The 25,096-nt window shown below is 43.2% G+C and overlaps 1 protein-coding gene and 1 long non-coding RNA gene across 3 annotated transcripts in view; one reads left to right on the top strand and one right to left on the bottom strand.

The window, feature by feature from the left end:
• Positions 1 to 514: 514 nt before the first annotated feature.
• Positions 515 to 10,893, bottom strand: LOC127547419 (uncharacterized). Of its 2 annotated transcripts, none has more exons than XR_007950175.1 (5): positions 9,688 to 10,893; positions 6,020 to 8,068; positions 4,573 to 4,757; positions 2,724 to 4,202; positions 515 to 857 (listed from the first exon to the last, which is right to left on the bottom strand). It is a non-coding gene; the product is annotated as an uncharacterized LOC127547419 (long non-coding RNA). The 2 variants fall into 2 exon arrangements; XR_007950174.1 differs by having other exon boundaries at positions 6,020 to 6,091.
• A 247-nt stretch (positions 10,894 to 11,140) lies between these two features.
• Positions 11,141 to 25,096, top strand: part of RNF24 (ring finger protein 24) — an 83,403-nt gene continuing 69,447 nt past the window's right edge. The window contains exon 1 of the mRNA XM_051974332.1: positions 11,141 to 11,264. The gene's annotated coding sequence lies outside the window, so the exon portion shown is untranslated. The remainder of the gene's footprint in view (positions 11,265 to 25,096) is intronic.

The following is a 25,096-nucleotide window of genomic DNA, read 5'->3' as shown; positions in this document are numbered from 1 at the left end:
AGTGGGTGCTTTTAATATATCTATTTTCCAGATGAGAAAACTGAGTCAAGGGAGGGATTAAGTGACTTTCTCAGGATCATACAGCTGGTACATGCTTGAGAAAGATTATGAACTCAGGTCTTACTTACTGGAAGGTCTAGTACACTGTCCCCTGTGCTACTTAGCAGCTAAATCATCTCTGGGAGGTAAGTGTTGTTAGTATAATTTACAGATGTGAAAACTGAGTCAGACAATAGTTAAGTGACTTATCCTTATCCAAAGTCATATAGCTCCTAAGTATCTGAGACAGGATTTGAACTCAGATCTTCCCGACTCAAAAGTCTAGTACTCTATCTTCTATAATACATAGCTTCCAAGTTTTTATGTATATGTACTTAATATATATTTTATCATAGTATATATTTATATGCCATATATCTTATCACATATTTATAATATACCATATATCACATGTACGTAACATTTATCATATATTTTGTTGTATACATGTATATTTTGCACATCACATATGTATCACACATTGCTTACAAATAATATATCACATATCACATATGTATATCGTGTTCCATATCTCATATGTGGGTATAATATCTATCATCTATATTTCTTGTATACATAGATTTTGCATATCATATGTGTATCACACATCACATATATAGCATACCTCATATCATGTGTTACAGATTTCATATACTTGCAGTGTATGTGATATTTGTATGTCACATATATGTTGCATGTCATGTGCCACGCGTCATGTGGAATATCATTTTTCATTTAGTCGATTGCTTTTATTGAGCTCACACTATGTGCCAGGCACTGTGCTAAGTATCTGTTCTTCTCAATCTCATCTCTCCTTCCTCCAAGAGAAAAACAAAACACTTGAAACAAATAAGCATAGTCAAAAACCCCAAATTCCCATATTGATGCACATATGTGACATATTCCCTACATAATATGTTTGCAGTATACACACTATATATTCTATACCATGCACATTTATCATATGTAATATTTAGTACATCATATATATGTATCAGTACTCACCTCATGTTTGTAGTATCACACCACATATAGTTACATAATACATGTATATATCATGTCATATACACGTATAGTTTACCCTCAATAGACCATATGTTTATATATAATATATGTATATATCATATGTCATGTACATTTCTAGTTTACCCTTGATAGACCATATATTTATATACTATATGTATGTATCATATGTCATGTATGTTTCTAGTTTACCCTTGATAGACCATATATTTATATACTATATATAAGTATCATATGTCATGCACATTTCTAGTTTACTCTCGATAGACCATATATTTTTATATATATATGTATGTATCATATGTCACGTATATTTCTAGTTTACCCTCGATAGACCATATATTTATATACTATATGTATGTATCATATGTCATGTATGTTTCTAGTTTACCCTCGATAGACCATATATTTATATACTATATGTATGTATCATATGTCACGTATATTTCTAGTTTACCCTCGATAGACCATATATTATATACTATATGTATGTATCATATGTCATGTATGTTTCTAGTTTACCCTTGATAGACCATATATTTATATACTATATATAAGTATCATATGTCATGCACATTTCTAGTTTACTCTCGATAGACCATATATTTATATATATATGTATGTATGTATCATATGTCACGTATATTTCTAGTTTACCCTCGATAGACCATATATTTATATACTATATGTATGTATCATATGTCATGTATATTTCTAGTTTACTCTCGATAGACCATATATTTATATACTATATGTATGTATCATATGTCACGTATATTTCTAGTTTACCCTCGATAGACCATATATTTATATACTATATGTATGTATCATATGTCATGTATGTTTCTAGTTTACCCTTGATAGACCATATATTTATATACTATATATAAGTATCATATGTCATGCACATTTCTAGTTTACTCTCGATAGACCATATATTTATATATATATGTATGTATGTATCATATGTCACGTATATTTCTAGTTTACCCTCGATAGACCATATATTTATATACTATATGTATGTATCATATGTCATGTATATTTCTAGTTTACTCTCGATAGACCATATATTTATATACTATATGTATGTATCATATGTCACGTATATTTCTAGTTTACCCTCGATAGACCATATATTTATACATAATATATGTATGTATCATATGTCACATATATTTCTAGTTTACCCTCGATAGACCATATATTTATATACTATATGTATGTATCATATGTCATGTATATTTCTAGTTTACTCTCGATAGACCATATATTTATATACTATATGTATGTATCATATGTCACGTATATTTCTAGTTTACCCTCGATAGACCATATATTTATACATAATATATGTATGTATCATATGTCATGTATATTTCTAGTTTACCCTCGATAGACCATATATTTATACATAATATATGTATGTATCATATGTCACGTATATTTCTAGTTTACCCTCGATAGACTATCTTTTCCCTGGAAGTACAAATTGTCTTTCTGTTTTGTTTTGTTTCTGTGTCCCTAGTACTAGAACAGAGCCTTTGGAAGCGATTAGTTAACGTCTGTTGGTTTGTTTGGCTACAAAGCCACATTGCCTCATCTAAGTGAGGTAACAATCAAGGGTTCAAGCTAAGGCAGGGGAACCTGACCTGGCTCACCTGTGGGAGGCAGTCCTGTGATCATGAGGTCAGTCACGGGGCTCTAAGTCTAATGCACAGTGGCAATGACGGTGAGCCCCTGATCAAATGGATGAATCCCCCAGTCAACAAGGATGTGGTTCTCCATCTGAAGAGCTTCTCCCGAGGAGGTGGACACGTGCTCGTAACAGGGATGACACAGGGATGCTGCCCGGTGACTCAGGGGCTGATCAGGCACCTCGTCTGCCCTACCCTTTGCTATGGAGGTCAAATGGAAGGAGAAGGGAGGGAGGAGAGAAGTAAAAGCAGAGAGGAGGAGGAGGAGGAAGAAGAGGAATGAGGTTTCAAGTGGGTAGTGGAAGGAATCCAAGACTTGGGAGCCAGAGAGTTACGTGCAAACCCTAGCTCGTCTATTTGTTTGGACATTACTTAGAATTCATTTTCTGGACTTCCGTGGCCTCCTCTGTAAAAATGATAGGGATAGATCAAGTCATGTTTTTCAAACTTTTCTGATATACACCCTTTCCTTGAATACAATTTTCTCCCTGGTCATTATATTGAGGAGTAAAAGTAGGGATAATTCTCTTTTTTCAAAATGAATTTTTTAAAAATTGCTATTCAGAAACCTGAAAAGTCATCCATAAACTCAGGAAAAATGAAGTGTTCTATGTACAAAGTAATAGCAATGTTGTGGGATGACCAGCAGTGAATGATTTTGCTATTCTCAGCAATACAATAATCCATGACTATTCTGAAGGATTTATGATGAAAAATTCTATCCAGACCCAGAGAAAAAACTGATTGTGTCTGAATACAGATTGAAGCACGCTCTTTTTCTTGAGGGTTTTTTTTTTGGGGGGGGGGGCAGGGTCTATGTTTTCTTTCACAGCATGATTTTTATGGAAATATTTTGCAAAACTCCACATGTGGGGGGTGGGAAAGAAGAAAAAGAATCTGGAACTCAAAGTTTTAAAAACAAATGTAAAAAATTGTTTTACATGTAACTGGGGAAAATAAAAATATTAAATATAAATATAAAAAAATTTTAAATGTTATTCTGTTAGTCATATATTAAGTTCCTACTATGTGCCAGGCATGTGCTAAGTATTTATTCCTCTCAACCCCATCTCTCCTTCTTCCAAGAGAAAAATAAAACTCTTGAAACAAATAAGCATAGTTTTAAAAAATGAATTTCCATGTTGGTGCAAAAACATGTGTCTCATTTTACATGTTACATTAAGAACTAACATTTCTTATTGTTGTTTTTGTTCGGTCACCTTTCAGTTGTATTTGTTTCTTTGTGACTTCATTTGAGGTTTTCTTGGCAAGATATTGGAGTGATTTGCCATTTCCTTCTTCAGATCACTTTGCAGATAAGGAAACTGTCCAGGATCCCATAGCTAGTAAGTATCTCAGGCAGAATTTGAATTCAGGAAGATGTTTCCCTGCTTCCAGGAACTGTATTCTATCTACTTTAAGCACCTATTTCGCAAGGTTGTCCTGATGATCAGAGGACATAATATTTGTAAAGTACTTTGTGAACTCTTAAATATTATACAAATAAATGCCAGTTATTGTTATTATTAACTAGTGGGTAAAAAGTAGAGATGATTGTGTTGGAAGCAAGCCCCATGATTGGCTATTTCCTCAGGGAGGAAAGGATGTGACCAAGCTTCCTTCCTTCCCTCAACTAGTTAGTTGATCATGCATCCCTTGGGATAAAACCATAGCACCTCCTACCCTTTACCTTATTTTGGAAACCACTGAACTAGAAGATCTCAAAGACCCTTTTCAATTCCCAATCCCAGGATTTCGTAAATCACGATTTTCCATCCCAAACCAACAGCGGAGGGAGAGATTCATGACTTACTTCATCTCTTTGAAACCAAGGGTAATTACAGGCATGATGGGAGAATTCTCCAGGCTAAGAGGGCTGCGTTGTTTTTCCTGTGCATTGTCTCAAGTCTGTGAGCTCACTGGGTTGGTCTGAAGGTGTTACTTGGAAGGAGTCCCCTTTTATTCATGCACTTCTCTTTGCATCAACCCTTGGCTGACCTGGCATTTCAGAAGGAGGGGGAGGAGGGCTACAGTGAATCCTGAGGCTAGAACTCCCTAATCTGAACTTAAGCAACCCACAGAGACTATTTCTCATGGGCCCCTCATTCAGGGTGCAGTTAGCCACTTCCTACATTCAGTGCATTTGGGATATACAAATTAAAAACGACACCATCTCCATCTTTGCGGAGTTTATAATCACACAGAAATCAGTTATTTCACAAGCACAGATTAAGTCTTTAAGCAATGAATATACAACAAAAACAATTCCCAGCTATATGGCGTGCATGTTCCAATGGAGAAGTCAACATATAAAAACTACGTACATTTAAGACACATGTAGGGGAAATGTCTGGTCATCTGAGGGAAGGAAGTAGTATGAATGCTAAATGCAGGAACAACAATGGACCTCCTGCAAAAAGTGGGACTGACTGAGTCTTGAAGGAAGTTAGAAGGGGAAGTGAGGAAGAAAAGGATTCTATGGGCAACTATGGAGATGTTATAAGATTCCTGCAGGACACCATTAATGGATCAAAATAGAGAGGAGTCAATCAATGACAATTCATTAAGCACCTGCCAGGCAAAGATTTATTACGCACCTACTATGCGTTAAGGACTATGCTAGGTACTAAGACTATAAAGCAGTTCCTGCCCTCAAGAAGCTTACACTCCATCAGTGCACATAGAAGTAGACACAAAGCATATTTAAAGGAAAAACAAGATAAAATCCTAGACTGAATTGAAGCAAAAGGCGGAGTCCTGGCAAGTATCCCAGTGCTCTTGCAGAAGATGAGCCCAGTCTCCTGGCCAGGCTTGCCAAAAAGACATGGAGACAGTTTAGAGTCAAAGTGAAATGTAAAATATTTAATCAGCAGCTCTGGAAACTGCTTCATGAGCTCTAAGCAGAGGATACCAGTTGTTACTTCTTGCCGTTTTTCAGTCTGGTTAGTTTGTTGCTCGTTAGTGCCTTGTGTTTAGCATTTCTTTAGTGGGTAGGAAAGAAATAACTGTCCCATACCTGATTTATATTGCATGATGATGTATTGGTCTACTTGCCATTTGGGGAGGGGTTGGGGAGAAGGAGGGGAAAAGTTGGAACAGAAGGTTTTGCAAGGGCCAATGCTGAAAAATTACCCATGCATATGTCTTATAAATAAAAAGCTATAATAAAAAAATATTGCATGATGAGTGTCTCCCTACTCCTCCCTTTTGGGGAGACCCTAAACATAAGCCAACTAAGCTTTAATGGAAAATGACCTCACCAGAATGAGGAGTCTTAATGAGCCAAGGAGCTGGAGGATAAAAGGAGCCTGATCCCTCTTCATGACCCAGGCCTGGAAGAGACAAAAATAAAGAGGTTCCTTAGTGGAAGAAATTGTCCCACCCCATTGGTCCTAGCAGTTCTTTATGTTAAATAAGGCAAATAAAAAAAAATTCATAGAATATGATTTCAAACGTGACCATAACGAGAGAGATCAGGGAAGGCTTCATATAGGTGGGAGAACCTGAATCATGCTCTAAAGGAAACTAGGGATTCTAGGAGGTGGAATGTCATTTGCAGAGAGAAGCAGCAACCAAGCTAGTTTGACTAGAATGAAGAATGAGTAAAGATGAGTAATGTGAAATAACACTAGAAAGGTAGCTGGGAATTTGATTATGAAGAGCTCAAATGTCAGACTGAAGATTTTGTATTTTATCCTCGAGGCAAAAGGAAATCAGCAAAGATTTCTGAAGGGTGGCAGGCTCACGGGGCTCTTGTTTGAAACAGAGCTCATGTTTCCTCCCCAGACCCATCCCTGTTCCAAGCAACTGAGGTCTGGGTTTTAGGAACATTAAGGAGGCAAAAAGCTAAGGAGCATTTATTAAGTACTTCTTACAATTCAATCTCTGTGTTAAGCACTGGGGATACAAAGCAAGGGAAGAGACGTAGTCCCTGACTTCAAAGAACTTCCATACTAACATGAGGGAGAGTACATAAACTACTAGGCACAAACAAGATAGATCCAGCATTGTTTTTGTTCTTTAGTCACGTCTGACTCTTGTGACCCCATTTTGGGTTTTCTTGGCAGAGGTACTGGATGATTTGCTATTTCCTTCTCCAGCTTATTTTACAGATGAGGAAACTGAGGCAAACAGGATTAAGTGATTTGCTCAGGGTCATACAGCTAGTGTCTAAGATGGATTTGAATTCAGGTCTTCCTGACTCCAGGCCCAGTGCTCTATCCATTGCTTGATTTAGCTGTCCCAGCATAGATGGAAGGTAATCTGAAAAGGGAGAGCATTTGTATCTGGGAAGACCAGGAAAGACCTCCAGGAAAGATGGGCTTGGAGCTGGGCCTTGGAGGAAGCCAGGAAAACTAAGAAGGAGAAATGAGTGGGCAGATAACCACAAGCATGGCTCCCAGCCACTGACATCAAGACAGGAAAGTGAAATGTGCTAGGGAGAGACATCAGGGAATGGAAAAAACGGAAATTTAGAAAAAGGAGCCAGGTTTTGAAAAGTCTGCAATGTCAGAGGAAACCAGGGAGAAGGCTAGATGATAGTCCAGGTGAGAGAGGTGATCAAAGCCTGACCTACCTTAAAGATTGTATTGCGATGGACAAAACTTGACAACTCACTGGAAAGAAGGTTCAATGGAAAGGGAAACAGTAAAGATGAGTTGAAGTTCTGACCCCAAGGGTGACTGGGAAGTTTAAAGTATCATCAACAGAAATAGGATGGTTTGCACTGCATAGAATTCCCAATCCCTTTTTTTTGGTCCGCCTGCATTTTTTATTTCCTTCACAGGTTAATTGTACACTATGTCAAAGTCCGATTCTTTTTGTGCAGCAAAATAACTGTATGGACATGTATACTTGTATTTAATTTATACTTTGACATATTTAACATGTATTGGTCAACCTGCCATATGGGGGAGGGGGTGGGAGGAATGAGGGGAAAAACTGGAACAAAAGGTTTTGCAATTGTCAGTGCTAAAAAATTACCCATGCATATAACTTGTAAATAAAAAGCTATAATAAAAAAAGAAATAGAATGCTTTGGGGTAACCAAGAGTCTGGGAAGGAAGCTCAATGACTTCTGTTCCAGACAAGGCAAATGTGAGATGCCCACAGGCAGCTTTAATATGGGAAGAGGTTGGAAAAGACATTAGAATTAGGTCTGCAGACAGGGAGATGATGCGCTTATGCATTTCTGGTGTCCCTTCTTCTCAGCCATCTGGTTCATCTTTGCCTCTTCCTACTCCCTCAAGTCCCACTTCCAATTCATTGCCAAGTCTGGTTCATTGTCTACAACTGAATCAATGGCAGCACTAAGGAAGAAAGTCCAGAGGAGAGAGAAGAAACAAGCTTGGGTTAACCGTACTCAGAGATCAGGAAGAAGCTGATCCAGCAATGGAAACTGAATAATCAGAGGTGGACAGAGAGAATTAACACTGAGCAGTCACTTAAGGAATCGAAAGGAACAGGTTCAAATCCCATCTCAGACTTTACTATATGTACAATGGCAGGTGGTTCAGATCACTTAACCTTTGTGGGCCTCAACTATAGAATGTGTCATGACTTCTGAATTTCCTTTCTACTCTAGACTTAGGATAGTAAGGAAGAGAGATTATCTAGAAATAAGGTAATAAGTTTAAAACTGCAGAGGTTCAGAAAGAAGAGCCCTACAAAAAGGCCGTTGGATTTAGCAGCTAACTTTTTGTGGTAGCAAAGAATTGGAAACTTGAGGGGCTGCCCATCAACTGGGGAATGGCTGAACAAGTTGTGGTATATGAATGTAATGGAATACTATTGTGCTATAATAAATATGAGCAGAGTGCTCTCAGGAAAACTTGGGAGAACTCATGAACTGATGCAAAATGAAATAAGCAGCACCAGTACATTGTACACACTAATATCACATGATAATTAACTGTGAATGACTTTGCTATTCTCAACAATACAATGCTCAAGATAATTCCAAAGCATTTATGATGAAAAATGCTATCTACCTCCAGAGAAAAAACTGATGGAGTCAGAATGCAGATCAAAACATAGTTTTTAAATTTTTTCTTGGGTTTTTTTTTGGGGGGGGGTCTGTATTTTCTTTTGCAACATAGCTAATATGAAAATGTTTTGCACGAATGTATATGTATAATCTATACCCAATTGCTTGCCTTCTCAAAGAAGGGAGAAAGAAGGGGAAGGAGGAAAATAATATGGAACTCAAAATGAAGGGGGAAAAGAATGTTAAAATTTTTGTTTATAGGTAATTGAGAAAGAAGTAAAGATTAAATGTATTTAGCTGCTAAGGTTATCCTTAGTAACCTTGGGGAAAGCACTTTCAATTGAATAATGAAGTGGGAAGGAAGATAGCAAGGAATTGAGAACTGAGTGGGAGGTGAGTAAAAATCAAAGTGAAGTCTGTCTAGCAGTTCAACTGTGAAAGACAGGAGAGATCCAAGTTCCTTTCCTTCTCTGGGCCTTGTTCTAAAAATTTCCAGAGTTGTGATAGATGATGTCTAAGACCCTAGATCAGATCTTTCAATGTGTTATTAAAAGAAAAAATAACAAATGTATTTCAATACAATGTTTCCTTGGTAATCATGTATTTTATTTTATCCATCTAAAAATATTATTCTGAGAAGGGATCTATATGCTACACTATACTGGGAAAGGAGTCATGACATCAAAAAGGGCAAGAACCCTGCTCTGGATAGTAAAGAATCATCTCCACGATCAATCCAAAGGCTTTAGCAGAATTCTCTGTCTGGGTGTGACTCATCTCTAGCTATGGACCATGTGTCCCCTCTCTAAGGAACTGGGGGGTGAGTCACTAACACAAAATGAATGAACAGGGGTCCTTTACACTGGTGACCTACTTAGGAGCAAAGGAAGTAGCCAGGTTCTGGCCTGCTGCCCAATAACCTAGAATTAAAAAAGAACTCACCCAGTGTTAAAATGCAAACACTCCGAGGACAGACAGTACACTCAGTCCCTAATAACCTTGGCACGAATGAGTTGGTGAGATCCCTCCATTTCTTGACAGGTGGGGGAACAGCCAACATACTTTCCTATCTTGGAAAAGAGGAGAGTGATTTATGGAAAGAAGGGAATATGAAAGAAAAAAGAAAAAGGACGTTTTTCTCTACAATTTTACCCATAAGGGGACTCAAGAAATAAGTTACAGAACTGGAAGTGACTTTAAAGATCATCCGCCCCAACTGGGCAGATGAGGAAATGGGACAGACCAGAGAGTATTCTCATGCCCAAGGTCACACAGATGACAAGCCTAAGATCCCTGGCCTTGACCTTGGGGTTCACCACTAAGCACTAGTCTAAGCTACAGGGCCTTGAACATGTCGGACAGCCTGCAGCGCGGGTAGGACACTGACCACAGCTTCTGAGCGTGAGGGGTCACGCGTCCAAACCACTGTTTTACTGAGGAGCAGAATCTGGTTAGCCTCGAGGCCGCCGTTTCTGGCTGCGAGTTAGTGCATCTGGGCCTGCTGACTGACCTCTCTGACAGGAGTACCAGAGGCACCTGGCCTGGTAGCCGGCAGTTCCAATGCAAGCTTGGGGCAACCATAAATTGTGGGAGGCTAATTGACATTGATTTATTAATCCCTGGGTAGCGAAGGATCGAGGCTTTATCGCTCCCGGCCCCCGCAGGATCTGCTAAGGGACTTAACAAGCATGTGAGCAGCGCGCATTCAGGGCACAGGACGGTCCGTGCCGGAGCTCGGGAGACAGGGCCAGCGCCCGGGAGAGCAGGGCCAGCGCCCGGGAGACAGCGCCAGCGCCCGGGAGACAGCGCCAGCGCCCGGGAGAGCAGGGCCAGCGCCCGGGAGACAGCGCCAGCGCCCGGGAGACAGCGCCAGCGCCCGGGAGACAGCGCCAGCGCCCGGGAGATAGCGCCAGCGCCCGGGAGCGCAGGGCCAGCGCCGGCTCGCTTCCTTCCCCGTCTCTCCCTCGGACCACCCAATCAGCACGAAAGTATAGAGAGGGCTTGGGGAGAGCTAGCACCCAGTGCTCGCCCCGCAAAGGGAGGATTTCCGGAGCAAAGTGAACAAAGCCAAGAACCTTCAGGAGGGAGGGTTCCCCAAATTCTGCGGCGCCAGGGGTAAGGGAGCCCGGAACCGCCGCTCCAGCTGCCGCGAACAGGGGAGGGGGAGGCGGGCCGAGGAGGTTGCGCAGTGAGCCCCAAACCAGCGGTGGCTGCGCAGGCGCGCTTCGGGGCCTGACGCCGCTTCTGCCCTCAGCGGCCCCAGAGCATCCGGGTCCCTCCTCCCTCCAGGAGCAGCGGCTTCGGCCCGCCCCCACAGGCCCCGCCCCCGGGAGCCCCCGCCCCGCCCCTCGGCGCGAGGGAGCCCCAGACAGAGGCACCGGCGCGGGAGGAGGAGGAGGAGGGGAAGAGGAGGAGGAGGAGGAGGAGGAGGAGAAGGAGGAGCGGTCGCTGCTGGAGCCGAGGAGCCGGAGCCCGGCCCGACCCCGACCCCGACCCCGATCCGCAGCAGTCCCGGGCCAGTGAGTGAGGGAGGGAGAGCGCGGGGCCGGAGTCCGGGAGAGGGGCAAGGAGGGGGCGGGGAAGGGATGGGAGGGAGAGCGACCGAGGATGGGGACAGTGGTGAGGCTGTCAGGAGGGGATGGGACAGTGATGGGAGGAGGGTCTGTGAGAAGGGGTGCGACAGTGACAGAGGGTCTGTGAAGGGAGGGGTCTGTGGGAAGGGGGTGCGACAGTGACAAGGGCTCTGTGAGGAGGATCTGTGAGGAGGGGGTGCAACAGTGGCAAGGGATCTGTGAGGGGCGTCTGTGAGGAGGGGGTGCGACAGGGACAGGGATCCGTGAGGGGGGTCAGTGAAGAGGGGATGCGACAGTGACAGGTCCGTGAGATGGGGCAGAAGGGACGGAGTAAGGAGATGGGACAATGGGGTGCTCCAGTGAGGGAGGTCAGGGAGGAGGGGATGGGATAGTGAGGAAGAGTCAGTGAAGAGGGGCCAGTGGCGAGTGAGTGGGACTCTAAGGGAGTCTGGGACAGTGGGGGCGGAGGGTCTGTGAGGAGGGGATGGGACAATGAGGAGGGGTCAGTGAGGAGGGAATGGGACAGTGGGGGGAATGGGATCGTTGAGGAGGAGATGGGTCAGTGGGGAGTCAGTGGGGGAGGATCGGACAGTGAAGGGGGTCAGTGAGGTGGGGTCCGTGAGGAGGGGATGGTCAATGAGTGGGGGATGGGAGGGGATAGGACAGTGAGAGGGGATCAGTGAGGAGGGGATGGGTCAGTGGGGGGGATGGGACAGTGAAGAGGGGATAGGACAAGGAGGGGGTCAGTGAGGAAGGGATGGGATCAGTAAGGAGGGGATGGGTCAGTGAGGGGGAGTCAGGAGGGGGGGTCAGTGAGGCAGGCATAGGATAGGGAGGGGGGATGGGACGGTCAGGAGGGGATGGGCCAGGCAGGGGGGTCTCTGAGGGAGTCTGGGACAGTGGGGCGGAGAGTGTGTGAAGGGGCATGGGGACAAGATGGGCAGGGGAGGACCCTCCGAGGGCAGGAGGCAGCCCGAGGGAGCTCTCTGAGGCTGGCAGTCCTGGGCGGCGGGGTAAGAGGAGGGGGGTGGGGCCGAGGCGGGCGTGACTAAAAGGAGTAAGTGGGGACGGGTGCTGTGAAAAGCGGGGAGCAGAGGCGAGGGGGTGAGAGGGCTGAGAGGGGGGTTGGAGGGAAGTCGGGAGGGTGCTAAGGAAAGGTGCCCCCGGGACCTCTGAGCCCCGGGAATGTCGGGGAATCCCGCTGGGTGAGCGAGGCAGACCCGGCGCAACTCGTGCGGCTGGGCCGAGGGGTCCTGGGAGAAGCTGCCCCTCGATCCCCCGCTCCCCGGCTCCCCAGCCCCTCAGGCAGTCCTCGGCTCCGAGCCCCCTCGGTAAGTGAGCCTTTCCTCTCTCCGGCCCCGAAAGGCACCGTCCGGGCCCTTCGGAGAAGAGCCGGAGCGAAGGCGGGGCTGCACTTGGCGTTAGCCGCCCCTCGGGACCGCTGGTGGGCGGCGAGCCCCCCCTCTGCGTGGGGGCCGAGAGCGTGCTTCCCCAGGAATCTGTGTCATCCCTGCACACGCATCCCGAGAAGCCGCCGAACCTGTCGTTCCGCAGAGGTCACAAAAGGGAGGCTTTCTGGTCCCTCCCTCCCCTCCCCTCCCAGCCTGGGACCCGAGCGTGGGGCCGGGGCTGCCGCGGGGGGCGGGCCGGTGCCCTGCCTTATCTCTCCGGGATCTGCGCGGAAAGTTTGCGGGCGGGAGGGGGCGGCGCGGCCCGGCCCGTTCTGGGGACTCCGGGGAGTGCGGGTGGGGGTGGGGGGAAGGGCCTGTAGATCACCTGTGAGCGTGCAAATGGATGTTCACTTGCCCGAAGCTGGGGGCTTTTCGTTTCCCTGCAGGTGCCGCAGGCCCCCTCCGCCCCTTTGGGAGCATTTGCCCACTCATTGGCCAACAGTTCGCACAGCCCGTGTCCGTCCCCCCAAATGCACCCACTTAGCCTAATTTTGGGGTCTCTTATTTTTGTGGGGACACACATTCACTTACACTCCTGTCAGTGAAACACAAGTCTCTCGCTGCGCGCCCCGTGTGGGTGGGGTGGGGCCCTTGGGAGAGCCGGCGGAAGCAGAGGATTCTAAGTGGGACTAAAAGTAGATCGTCCACCCGTGGTACCGATCTTGTCATTCGGAACCGTCCCGGGCCGTTTTTGCTGCTATTACATCAGTACAGCACAGCATTTGCTTAGTAGGAACATCATCATAGACCCAGGAACCCTGTGCCTTAAATTGCTGGGCTTAGTTGGATGCAAATACATTTACATCCTTTTTTAGTCCTTTGCCAGAGCGGCAAATGTAACTTTAGCTCCTTCCCATTTCCATGTGTTCCAAGAACAAGGTGGTTTCTTTTTTTTCTTTTTTGAATTTAACCTTTAGCAAAAGGTTTTCTTACGGGTCCCCTTTGCTTTGCTGGGAAGTTGCCCTGTTTTTAATACTCGGATAATGCAGCTCAGCTCAATGGCTCCTCTTACAGGACTGCTGGAAAACAGAAATGTCAGAGTGCATTTTCTCATTGTCCTGATTCTCGGGGACCTACATTCTTGCAGAATTTCGTGTTGTCAGGCTGACTTCGGCTTACTTTGTTGTTTTATGTGTCTGGGGGTGAATTTTACTATAAAGGGAACCCTTTACTCCCTAGACAGAGATCATGCCGGCGTGCCTGTCTTTTTCACTGTTTTTAATCTTTTTTCAGATTGGGATTGTCAGTTTTTAGAACTGTTTCTATAGGGACAATCATATTTTCCTGTATGTTTGCTTTAACCAGCCTCCTCAGCTACAAGAATAGGAAATGTCTCCGACGAAATTTTTGGCTTCACACTTTTGAAGGGGGAGAGTGGTAAAATATACTAATGACAAATAAACTGCCCAATGTTAAAAAATTATCTAATATCAGCCAGTCCCTTGATGTGGCTGAGTATAGATTATTAATTGATTACTTTTTATGATTCTTTTTTAGCTAAATGTTTTTGAGTCCTTGAATCTTTAAAAAAAAAAAAATTAACCATGATCTAAAAAAAGATTTATCTTCTCCTATAGAAAACAATTACTTTTCATAGAGGGTAAAAATTATTCATCTGTATAGTATGCATTTTAGAGGCTTACATATTCACCTTGGGTGTGTCCATAATCAAATTCTTTTTTTATCATGGTTTAAATCGGCAAAGATTGGACTTGCCTCTGTACAGCTTTCGGTTTTATGTTGTACCATTTAACAAGAATCCTTTTCAGTACCTTAAATATCAATGAATCAACTCTAGGGAATCAAATTTTTCAAAAATTAAAGAACTTGAATTCTGAAGGATTCCAAATGTATTATTATGAACCGTTTCTGACAGTTGTTGATGCAACATCCTTGATCGCTGCTTGAGAAGGTTTTAGAATCCTGTCAAATCTAGAGATTTTTGGTCAATAGAAAGACACCTGACAAAGCCACTTTGCCTATTATCTAAGAGATCTAAATCCACTGAACTTTCTGCTCTTGATCCTATTCTTCTAAACTGTAACTTTACATGGCTGATGATGTGATAATGTTCATGGTGATGTTACGGGAATACTGAAGAATCATGAAGTTAATTCTGGACTATCACAGAGATTTTCTATTCAGAAACAGTATTAGATGTATTTTATTATATTCTCATTCTTTAGAAATGGCTATCCTTAAGTGATTTATATCTGGATTTCTCACCTAACCAATTCAGTGTCCTGTTTACTACCCTCTTACCCTTGTTGTATTATTTAGCCCTTTATTCTTTTGTTCAGAAGAGTATAACAGGTTTTTGTGAAAAGAGATGCAGCTTTTAATAGTAGTACAAATAAAATGGAGGTGAAATTTGAGGCTGCTGGTATGCTTCAGTAACTATTTCCTAGACTATTTGAATGGAGGACCATCATTTCCCCTTAATCAAACCAGATATATTTAAAGTTAACAAGCAGATGAATTCTATAATTGTTTATTCTAAAATTAGTCGACCAGAAAACCATTAAGCAACACCTAAAGGGGATTTATTATGGATTAATAAATTAAGAATATTTCTACCATTTAAAAATTTATAATCTGTAAATTCACGATTTAAGAACACTTTGTGACTGCCTGATCCCATGAATCATTGGAAACCACCTGGTCCTGTGTAGTTAAAGGCAAGAGAGATTCCGCTGCCAAATTGTTCTTTTCATTCCTATAAACCCCTCCTGACACCATAGTATTCTTGATTAAAAATTGAAAGCCTTTTCAGAGTAATCTTAAGAGTTTCTCTGCCTGACCTTAATACCAGTTTAATTCTTGGTTTTTCTCTTAATGGAACCTTTTCTTCAGTGGTCACAGGTTCATAGATTTAAAGCTGAAAGGGGCCTTTGAGGTCATCTTTAGAATACTGATTCCTAAATTTTGCTGGTTTTAGTACAAAATGTGCAGGCAAAGTAGATTTACTTATTTGCAAATTATATTCATGCTGCTGTCCTAATAATTATCTATATCATAAAACGTACACCGAAAGTAGGCATTTTAAAAAGATAAGATAAATGAAATTGAATGGAAAAACATTTATTAAGCACTTTTTAAGTGGCAAGACTATGCTAAGTGCCAGGAATGCAAATAGATAATCAAGGTAGTCCCTGCTCTCAAAGAATTTTATTTGGGGGAAATTGTGTGTGTGTGTGTGTGTGTGTGTGTGTGTGTGTGTACATAGTTCAGCTGTATAATAGAAAAGCCAGGAGGTCCTTGGCATGCCATGGCAGGACAGGTGATTGTGTAAGTGACCCCACAGCCAGGGGACTAGGCCTTGGGAAGGAGAAAACTCCAGTGGCATTTAACCAGAAGGCTGACTGGGGAATTGGGGAAAAGGTTCCTAGGCTGGTTTGTGTCAGCGCCTAGAAGTGGGAATCAGGTTTATGTCAGTGACAGGCAGGTGAAGCTAGGGCCCTTGGGGAAAGGGATTCTGTGATAACCTAGCGATCTGATCTGTTGTCCCTGTGACCAGTTTTTCAGTGCTTCGAGGAACCATGCTTAGAAAACTGAATGGGAATTCCATAGCAGAGGCAGGTTTCTATCTCCTTCTGCCTTAGCTGGGCTTTAGCTGGGCCCCCCATCACTCTTTGGATGGTGATGATGCAGGACCATCAGGGAGGAGAAGACCCATTAACTGGGGGCTTCTCTCCCTGGGGGCGCAAGGGCCACTTCTACAGCAGCAACACTTCCCAGTCCTGGTGCCCTTTTCCTTATCTTTACCTAGATGAGATAACATTTGGGCGGCTATTCAGAGGAGGGGTTGGAGAAGGGAAAGGCTTGGAGAAGGGAAAGGATGGGAGAAGGGAAAGGCTTGGGGAAAGGAAATGATGGGAGAAGGGAAAGGCTTGGGGAAGGGAAAGGCTTGGAGAAGGGAAAGGCTTGGGGAAGGGAAAGACTTGGAGAAGGGAAAGGATTGGGGAAGGGAAAGGATTGGAGAAGGGAAAGGATTGGAGAAGGGAAAGGATGGGAGAAGGAAAGGCTTGGGGAAGGGAAAAGATTGGGGAAGGGAAAGGCTTGGAGAAGGGAAAGGCTTGGAAGGGAAAGGATGGGAGAAGGGAAAGGATGGGAGAAGGGAAAGGCTTGGGGAAGGGAAAGGCTTGGAGAAGGGAAAGGCTTGGGGAAGAGAAAGGATGGGAGAAGGGAAAGGCTTGGGGAAGGGAAAGGCTTGGAGAAGGGAAAGGATTGGAGAAGGGAAAGGATTGGGGAAGGGAAAGGATTGGGGAAGGGAAAGGCTTGGAGAAGGGAAAGGCTTGGGGAAGGGAAAGGATTGGAGAAGGGAAGGGATTGGAGAAGGACCAGTTGGAGGCTTTTACAGTCATGTCAGGAAGAGGGCCTGAAGGCCTGTGGGAGTGGAAAGAAGGAGAAATGGTCAGCTGATTAGAGATAGGAGGTGAGCCAGGGTGAGGAGGCAGGGGTGGATAAACTGGAAGGATGGTTGTGCCCTCCGAGGAAGAGAGGTGAATTTGGAGGGAAGGTTAATGCAGATTACAGGCCATGTCTTGTCCTGCCCTAGAAAGAAAAGGGGGAAGGGAGAAAGGGGTAGGCTCTTTGTTGTGACTCACTCATAGAGCTGACTATCAGGATGCTTGGGGTGGCGAGGGTTGTACCAATGGCACCTGTTCAGCTGCTCTTGTGAGTACCCAGAGAACATTTGGGAAGTTAGGAGTTCTTAACAGACAAATTGAGCTTTCCTTGGTAATCTCTGCATTTATGCATGTACAGATATTTTGAGGAGTGCATAGATTTCACAAGACAGCCCGAAGTCCATGACATAAAAAAGCTAAGAACTCCTGAATTAGATTCAGATCTCCTGGAACTGTTCTGGGGTTCCCACTCTGGTTCAAAATCAAGGACGTGGGGACCTTGCGTAGAAGAGGGAGATGAGAGTAGGGTGTGTCTGTGGTAGAAGGGAGAGTAGGAATAAGTTGGGGACAAGTTTTAGGATTGGCAGTGGGATCCTTCTATTGGCTGCTCACTGGCCCCTCTTTGGAGACCACTGAGCCCAGAGGAGTTAAAATTAACAGCCCCACTTTAAATGTACCAGTGTCCACGAAGGATTTCAAGGTACTTAATGTATTTTATTCCTTAACCTCACTGCATTCATAAGCTGTGAATGGTATGATAGGCGAGACAGTATGTAAATCACCTTGCCGGTAGCGGATCCGGGATTTGTACAAAATCGGCCTTTTGGTTTCTGATGCAGGGCTCTCGTGTTGTATGACCTCGTCTTGTACAGCATCAAGTTATCCACTCCAGATAAACTGTTCTTTCTAGCATCACAGGGCGAGAAACAGCAGGAATAATCAGAGCCGCTCCGGAAGGCAGACCTGTTATCAACAGGAATAAAACGGCTGTTTTTCCACCTCATCAGTGACTATCTGAACCATCTCTTCCCTCCCAACCTTCCCCCCCACCCCCTACACACACATCTGTAAAGGCCATCCTCTCCTGTGAAAAGAGGCAGTTTCTTTCTAGTGATATTGCTGATATCAGTTCTTATCTTTTCCCATCTTTCCAAGTCCACAGCCCAAGAACTGGGTTTCTTTCTCTGGCTACAGCCCACAACCATCCACTGGGAAGTAGCTGCTCCCGCTGTCCATCCCTAAGGCGTTTCATTCAGATTATGGGAATGCAGTCTGCCTCGCTGTAGCTATTTAAAGCCTAGAAAGAGTTGTTTTTTTTTTTTTTTTTTCCCCAACAGTCCCATGAGTAGGCTTGCAAGTGTTACTTTATTTATCAGATGAGAGAGCTGAGGCCATCAGAAGCTGTGACTTGTGATCACAGAAGTTAGTGTCAGGCAGAATTTGAACTGGGGACTCCTTTCTGAGACAGATGGGATGGTGTGATGGAAGGACGGGGGTCTGGAGGCAGAGGGCTTCAATCCAAATCCAGCCTTCCTCCTTTAACTCTTCTAGAACTTTTGGCAAATCCTCCCCTCTCCCGGGCCTTAGTATCTGCTATCCACTGGTGTTCCTCAACAGTGTGAAGTTTCCTTGTTAACCTCCTTGCCTTCTCTCCTTTATTATTGCTTGCTCTGTGCAAAGGACCGTTCTGCAGTCTCCGACTGAGCTTTGTAGTGGTCCATCTGACTTCCTTTTACTGTCATTATCAGGGACCTAGTTTAAAGGCGTCACACAGGCCACTTTCAGGCGCAAGGGTGCAGGGAAACGCTTTATGAAAGAAAGAAAAATACAACATAGAAAATGGGGATTTGTGGTTTTCTAAGTCAACATGCGGCCCAGGGACCAGGGTGCATTCGAGCTTAAAACAGAAAAGAGGGTTAGGTTTCAAATTAAGTGACATCTGAGCTCAAATTCCACCTGAGAGACAAATGAAATGAGTAAGACCTTTCTTTACACTTACCTCATCTGTGAAATGGAGTGGGAATGCCTGTGGGACTTAGGTGAGGGTTGTTGTGAGAATTAAATGAGATGATGTCTGTCAGACTTTGCAAACCTTAATGAATGGCAGCTAATACTAGTCTTTATTATTTCTTTTGTCTGGGTGGCCGTAGTTCAAGAGATCAAGCATGATTCTTTCCTTCTTCTTCACAAATTAGTTATAATTGATACGGCCTAGCCCAATTTACGGGCTGATTCTGCCTTAGTCACTGAAATGTTTTTCTTAATAAGAGCAGTTAATGTTTACATAGCACTACGTACCAGGCAATGTGATAAGTGCTTTACGATTATTATCTCATTGGACCCTCACAACAATCAAAAGAGGAAGGTGCTATTATGACCTTCATTTTACAGATTTACAGAGACAAGAAGCAGTGATTAAGTGACATGCCCAGAATCACACAGCTAATAAGTACCTGAGGCTGAATTTGAACTCAAGTCTGTCTGACTCTTGGCCCAGTGCTCTATTCACCATCCCAGCTGGCTGCCTACTTCCTATAAAGAAAAATTGACCTATCCTTACTATGTTACATTACTTTTAGTTATAACTAGATTGTGCTTGGGAGTTCCATCTTATGCTTCTGTACTATTTACTTTTCTATTCATTATATTAAACCCTTTAATTTCTAAGTTAGTAGAACTATCTTCATCTGACAAAGAAACTGAACTACATCACAGCCGCTGAATCATTTGTCTGATGATTTGCTTTAGAGCCAAGCTTATGATTCAATGCCATTGTCCAGTGGTTCATATTCCCTCCTCATTCCTCTCCAGCCAATTTTCCCTAGTACATTGTAAGGGCAGAGACTTACTTTTATATTTGTGCCCCTAGCATGGTGCTTAGCATGTAGTTGATAATTAATAAATTCTTGTTAATTAGTAAATTGAAATAAAATTCTTTAAAATATTGCAATCTGACAATAAATTCTTGAATGGCTAAAATATATGAGCATATGCTAGATGTACAAAGCAATGTAATGATAAGAATAACTGGCATTTCTTTGGTTCAATAAGGTTTATAAATGTTTTTTTTCAATATTATTTGAGCCCAATAACTCTATAAGGGAGGCACTATTATTAGCCACATTTTACAGGTAAGGCTCAGAAAATTTAAGTGATTTTTATAGTGGTTTTATATTTAGCTCATGTTGGAAGTGGGAATTAAATCCAATTTTTCTGGCTTCCCTGCTATTCCAAACAATCCCAGCTTACACTTCAATTGGAAAAAGTCTAAGATATGCGTATGAAAATAATAATAATGAAAATAGACTAAGAATTTGAAATTCATTCAATGAAAGTTTGCCCTCACTTGAGGAACCCAAATCCTAAGCAATAAGCCCCCACTTGATATTACCAGGATACCCTTTTTCCATTCTTCCTCATGGAGCTTTCTTTTGTCCTTCTACTTTCCCCAGTTACATGTTTACATATAAAAACTTTTTGGAGGACTTTTGGTTATACATGTATATTTTTTGTTGTTGTTTTGGGGTTTTGGTTATATATGTATTTCCTTATGAAACATGTTGGGAGGAAAAAAATCAGAGCAAAAGGGAAAAATCACAAGAGAAAAATAAAACAAGAAAAGGAAAAAAAGTGAACGTAGCATGGTTGATTTAACATTCATTCCATAGTTCTTGCTCTGGATGTGGGCAGCATTTTCCATCCAAAGTTTATTGGGATTGCCCTTTTTCAGTGAAACATTGAAAAGAACCAAGCTGTCATAGCTGATCATCACACACTCTTGCTGTTACTGTGTATGCTGTATTCCTGGTTCTTTTGTTTCATTCAGCATCATTTTGTATAAGTCTCCCCAGGCCTTTCTGAAATCAGCTTGTTCATCATTTTTATAGAACAATAATATTCCATTACTTTCATTCCCCCACTGATGGGCATCCACTCAATTTCCAGATCCTTGCCACTACAAAAAGGGCAAACATTTCTGCACATGTGAGTCCCTTTCCCTCCTTTAAGATCTCTTTGGTTTATAAGCCCATAGAAACACTGCTAGATCAAAGAGTATGCACAGTTTGATAACTTTTTGAGCATAGTTCCAAACTGCTCTCCAGAATGGTTGGATACATTCACAGTTCTACCAACAAGAAGCTTACTCAATTTTCATAACCTCCTCAGTCATCCAACTTGTGTAGAGCATCAGGATGGTCTCACACCATCTCTGAATGCCAAGATCTAAAACTTTGAAATTCTCCTTTGCAACCATAATCCCTTGCTACGGAGACTGTTCTCTCAAAAGTCAAAAGTTACTAGTGACTTTCTAGGTGCTAAATCTAATGACTTCTTTCCAGATCTTAACCTTTTTGAAAAATGTGTAGTTTTTGACACTAATGCTTCTTTTTAATACTGGCCATTTTCTTCTTTTGGCTTTGGAAACAGCACAGCTTTGTCTAATATATGACATTTATATAGTGTTTGTGGTTTCCAATTTATTTCATCTACGCTGCCTTACTTGAGCCTTACAACACTCAATCGGTCGGCAAAATCAATAAAAATATATTAAGCTCTTATATGCCAGGTACTATGCTAAGCACTAGAGAAACAAAAAGAGACAAAAGACTGCCATAAGTAGCTCATGTTCTAAATGGGGAGATAACATTCAAACAAATATGTATAGGGTAAATAAGAAATAATTAAGAGAGGGAAGGCACACAGTTAAGAAAGATTGGGGAAAACTTACTCTAGAAGATGGAAAGGAGATACTATTTTGTTATCGTTCCGTCATTTTGGTCATGTCTGACTCTTCATGACCCCATTTGGGATTTTCTTGGCAGATACTGGAATGGTTTGCCATTTCCTTTTCCGGCTCATTTTACAAATGAGGAAACTGAGGCAAACAGGGTGAGGTGATTTTCCCAGGGTCACACAGCTAGGCCTGATTTGAACTCTGGAAGATGAGTCTTCCAGACTCCACCCCCACATTCTATCCACTGTTCCACCTCAATGATGCCCCAGTAGATACTATTCGTGTTAATTAATATCTCTGTTCCGTAAGAGAGAAAATTGAGATTCAGAGGAGTTCAATGAAGCATAGAAATATCAATTATTATCATGATAAAGTGATTTGCCCAGGATCACACAGATAACCAATATTAGAGGCAGTATTTGCACCTTGGAATTCTGGTTCTGAGTCTAAAACTTTTATCATTTACTTTTGACTGTATAAGACCAATGATGAAACATGTTTCCAAAAGATCTCATCACAGGGCTGATGGACTAGAGGTAAAGAATGAGATGTTATTTTTCTGGATATGGACAGTGTAGCAATTTATTTTGCTTGACTTCTTTATTGACTATAAGAGTGGAATTAATTTTTTTTTAGGAAAATAGAGGGTAATAACAGTAAAGCAAAAAATTATAGCATCAATGTAGCATCTTTAAGTACCCAGAACAGGGAAACAAACAATTGGGACAGCCTTGGGACTAACATGCCAAATGTATTATATATTTTATTTTTAAAAACCAAGTTATATGTAATGAAGACTCACTATTTCATGCATAGTTGTTAATTTTTTTCTTCTTTGTATATGGAAATGCTCATTTTTTTCTGGTATTTGTTGACTATACAAAGTTTACGTGGATGGGAATAAGGGCCTTTCCTAGAAGGGAGGGAGGGAGAGGGAGGTGAGAAAATAACAGATGTTTAAAAGAATCTTTAACTATGTTGCTTTAGTTCTTATGACTCTCTAACACCTGTTTTTGTTGATCCTCATCTTTCTGAACCTAAAAAATAAATATGAGAGCCCCTCCAAGGCCTGTCCTCAGTTTACTTCTTTTTCTGTCCTCTCCAGAGAGAATCTCATTTATTCCCACAGCTTCCATCTTTCTTCTTCCAAACTCTAAGTCCTAACCTCTCTCTTGAGCTCCAGAATATCCCTCCACAGACTTGGATTTCCAGTGGATTGTTCCACCCCACCTTTAACCCCATGTATCTACAACTGAGCTTACTTCCCTTTCCCCCGCCTCTTTCTTCATCTGACTTCCTCTTTCCATCTGTGGGACCACAAGCCTCTTGCTTACCAAACCTTAGTGTTTTTCTTTGTCTTGTCTCCTTTAGCCTTTCTCTGCCATTAGTGAAGTCCCATGGAGTCCCCTTCACTTTTCTCACCTCCCTCTCCCTCCCTCCCTTCTAGGAAAGGCCCTTATTCCCATCCACATAAACTTTGTATAGTTGTCTCCTTTCCCATCAGAAATAGTGACAGTGAATAGAGCTGGGCTTGGGGTTGGGAAGAGCTGAGTTTGGATCCTGTCTCAGACAACTTCTGACTCAGCATCTTTATTGGTAAATAATACCTACTTGGATACCAGCCTTAATATCCCAGGATTATTATGAGGAAACATGGAGTTAGGATGTGTAAAGTAATTGGCAAACCTTAAAGTGCTCCATAAATGCTCATCTTTATTATTGTTATTTCTTCAACCTTCTTCCTTCTCCAATCCATTAATGCTCTTGGCAAATAATCATCCTAAGGCATAGATCTGCTCAGATTATCTCTGCTCAGGAACCTTCAGCCACTCTCCCCTGCCCCTTTGCCTCTGAGTCAAAGATCCCCATCAGATCTTCCCTGGCCGATTTTCTGGCCCTGCAGTGAAGAGGTGGGCTCTGATGGGCAAATGTGAATGGGCAATCACGCCATCTTCCTGAGCCTCAGTTTCCTCATCTGCAGAGGGCCAGTTATCAAAAACGTTTGCCTCAGTCAACAAATACACATTAAGAGCCTCTCCTCGGTGGCACTGGGGATACAAAGATTAAAATGGGCAGAGTTGGGGGGAAATGGTGAAGGTCTACAGACCTCCTGCAAACACCCATCAAGCTCCAAAACCGCAATAAAAATGAGGATGGAGAAAACCAAAGCAAATAGCTCAAAACTCCTTCTTCCAAGCCAGAACAAGACTGTCAGGAGCCCAAGGACGGTGTCACACGCCACAAGACCAGGCCAGAGGAGCACGCCGGCCCCCAGCTTATAGCTGCCCGGGGTCTGGCCAGTGGATGACTAAGCCGCAAGTGAGCCCCCAAAGAGAAAAGGCCAGTAATCAAGCAGGAAGCACTTAGTAAGCTCCTACTGCATGCCAGGCACTGCCAAGAGGGATGGAAGATAGGGAAAGTGGAGAAGAAGTTACTCTCAGATGGCCTTGATTCTTTCTGTAATATATGAGGCAGAGTTCTCAGCTGAGCTCTGGGGCTAGGAAGTCATGGGAGGCTTGAGAAGGGGAGAAGAAAACTGGAAGAAGTGCTGTGGAAAGTGCAAGAGTGAGTGAGGAGGGGGCAAGGTAGCATTGCCCAGCGGGGGTTCAGCTGAGCTGGTCTGTCATGGAGTCGATCAACACAGTTGCATGACTTTCTCCGGGTTGCCTCGGTGTGTCGGTGGGCAGGTGATGAATGGCTGAGGGCTGGCGAGGCTATAATTGGCAACAAGATCCGGGAGCCAGGCTTTCAGGGGAGGAGGCAGCACGGACTTGTTCATCTAGGAGCCCGGATGGGGAGAAGAGGCGGGAGTGGCTTGTGCAGAATTCTTCCAGGCAGCGCCTCTGAGGATGATGGCAAGAGCAAAGGTGGGACCCCCATGTGTGGTTGGGGGGAGATGGAGGAGCCAGTCTCAGCAGACGAGAGACTGAAGAGCAGAGTGATGGGGATGTTTCAGGGAGAATCAATGTATATGTGCCAAAGTCTGCTGTTGGAATCCTTACTAACTGCTAAGTAATTAGAGTTGATCTAATCTTACAAGAAGTTGTTTTGGCCAGAACCTGAAACAAGGTACTAAGTAGAACTAATCAAGACAAGGCTTGTGTTCCCACCTTTACTCAAAGTCCACACCTTAAAGCTCTTTGGGCCAGAGAGCACTATGGGAGAAAACCCATAATCCCATTC

The sequence above is a fragment of the Antechinus flavipes genome, chromosome 2 (assembly GCF_016432865.1).
Source record: "Antechinus flavipes isolate AdamAnt ecotype Samford, QLD, Australia chromosome 2, AdamAnt_v2, whole genome shotgun sequence".
NCBI lineage: Eukaryota > Metazoa > Chordata > Mammalia > Dasyuromorphia > Dasyuridae > Antechinus > Antechinus flavipes.
The sequence above is the reverse complement of the archived record's forward strand: the minus strand, read 5'-3'. Positions and strand labels throughout refer to the sequence as shown.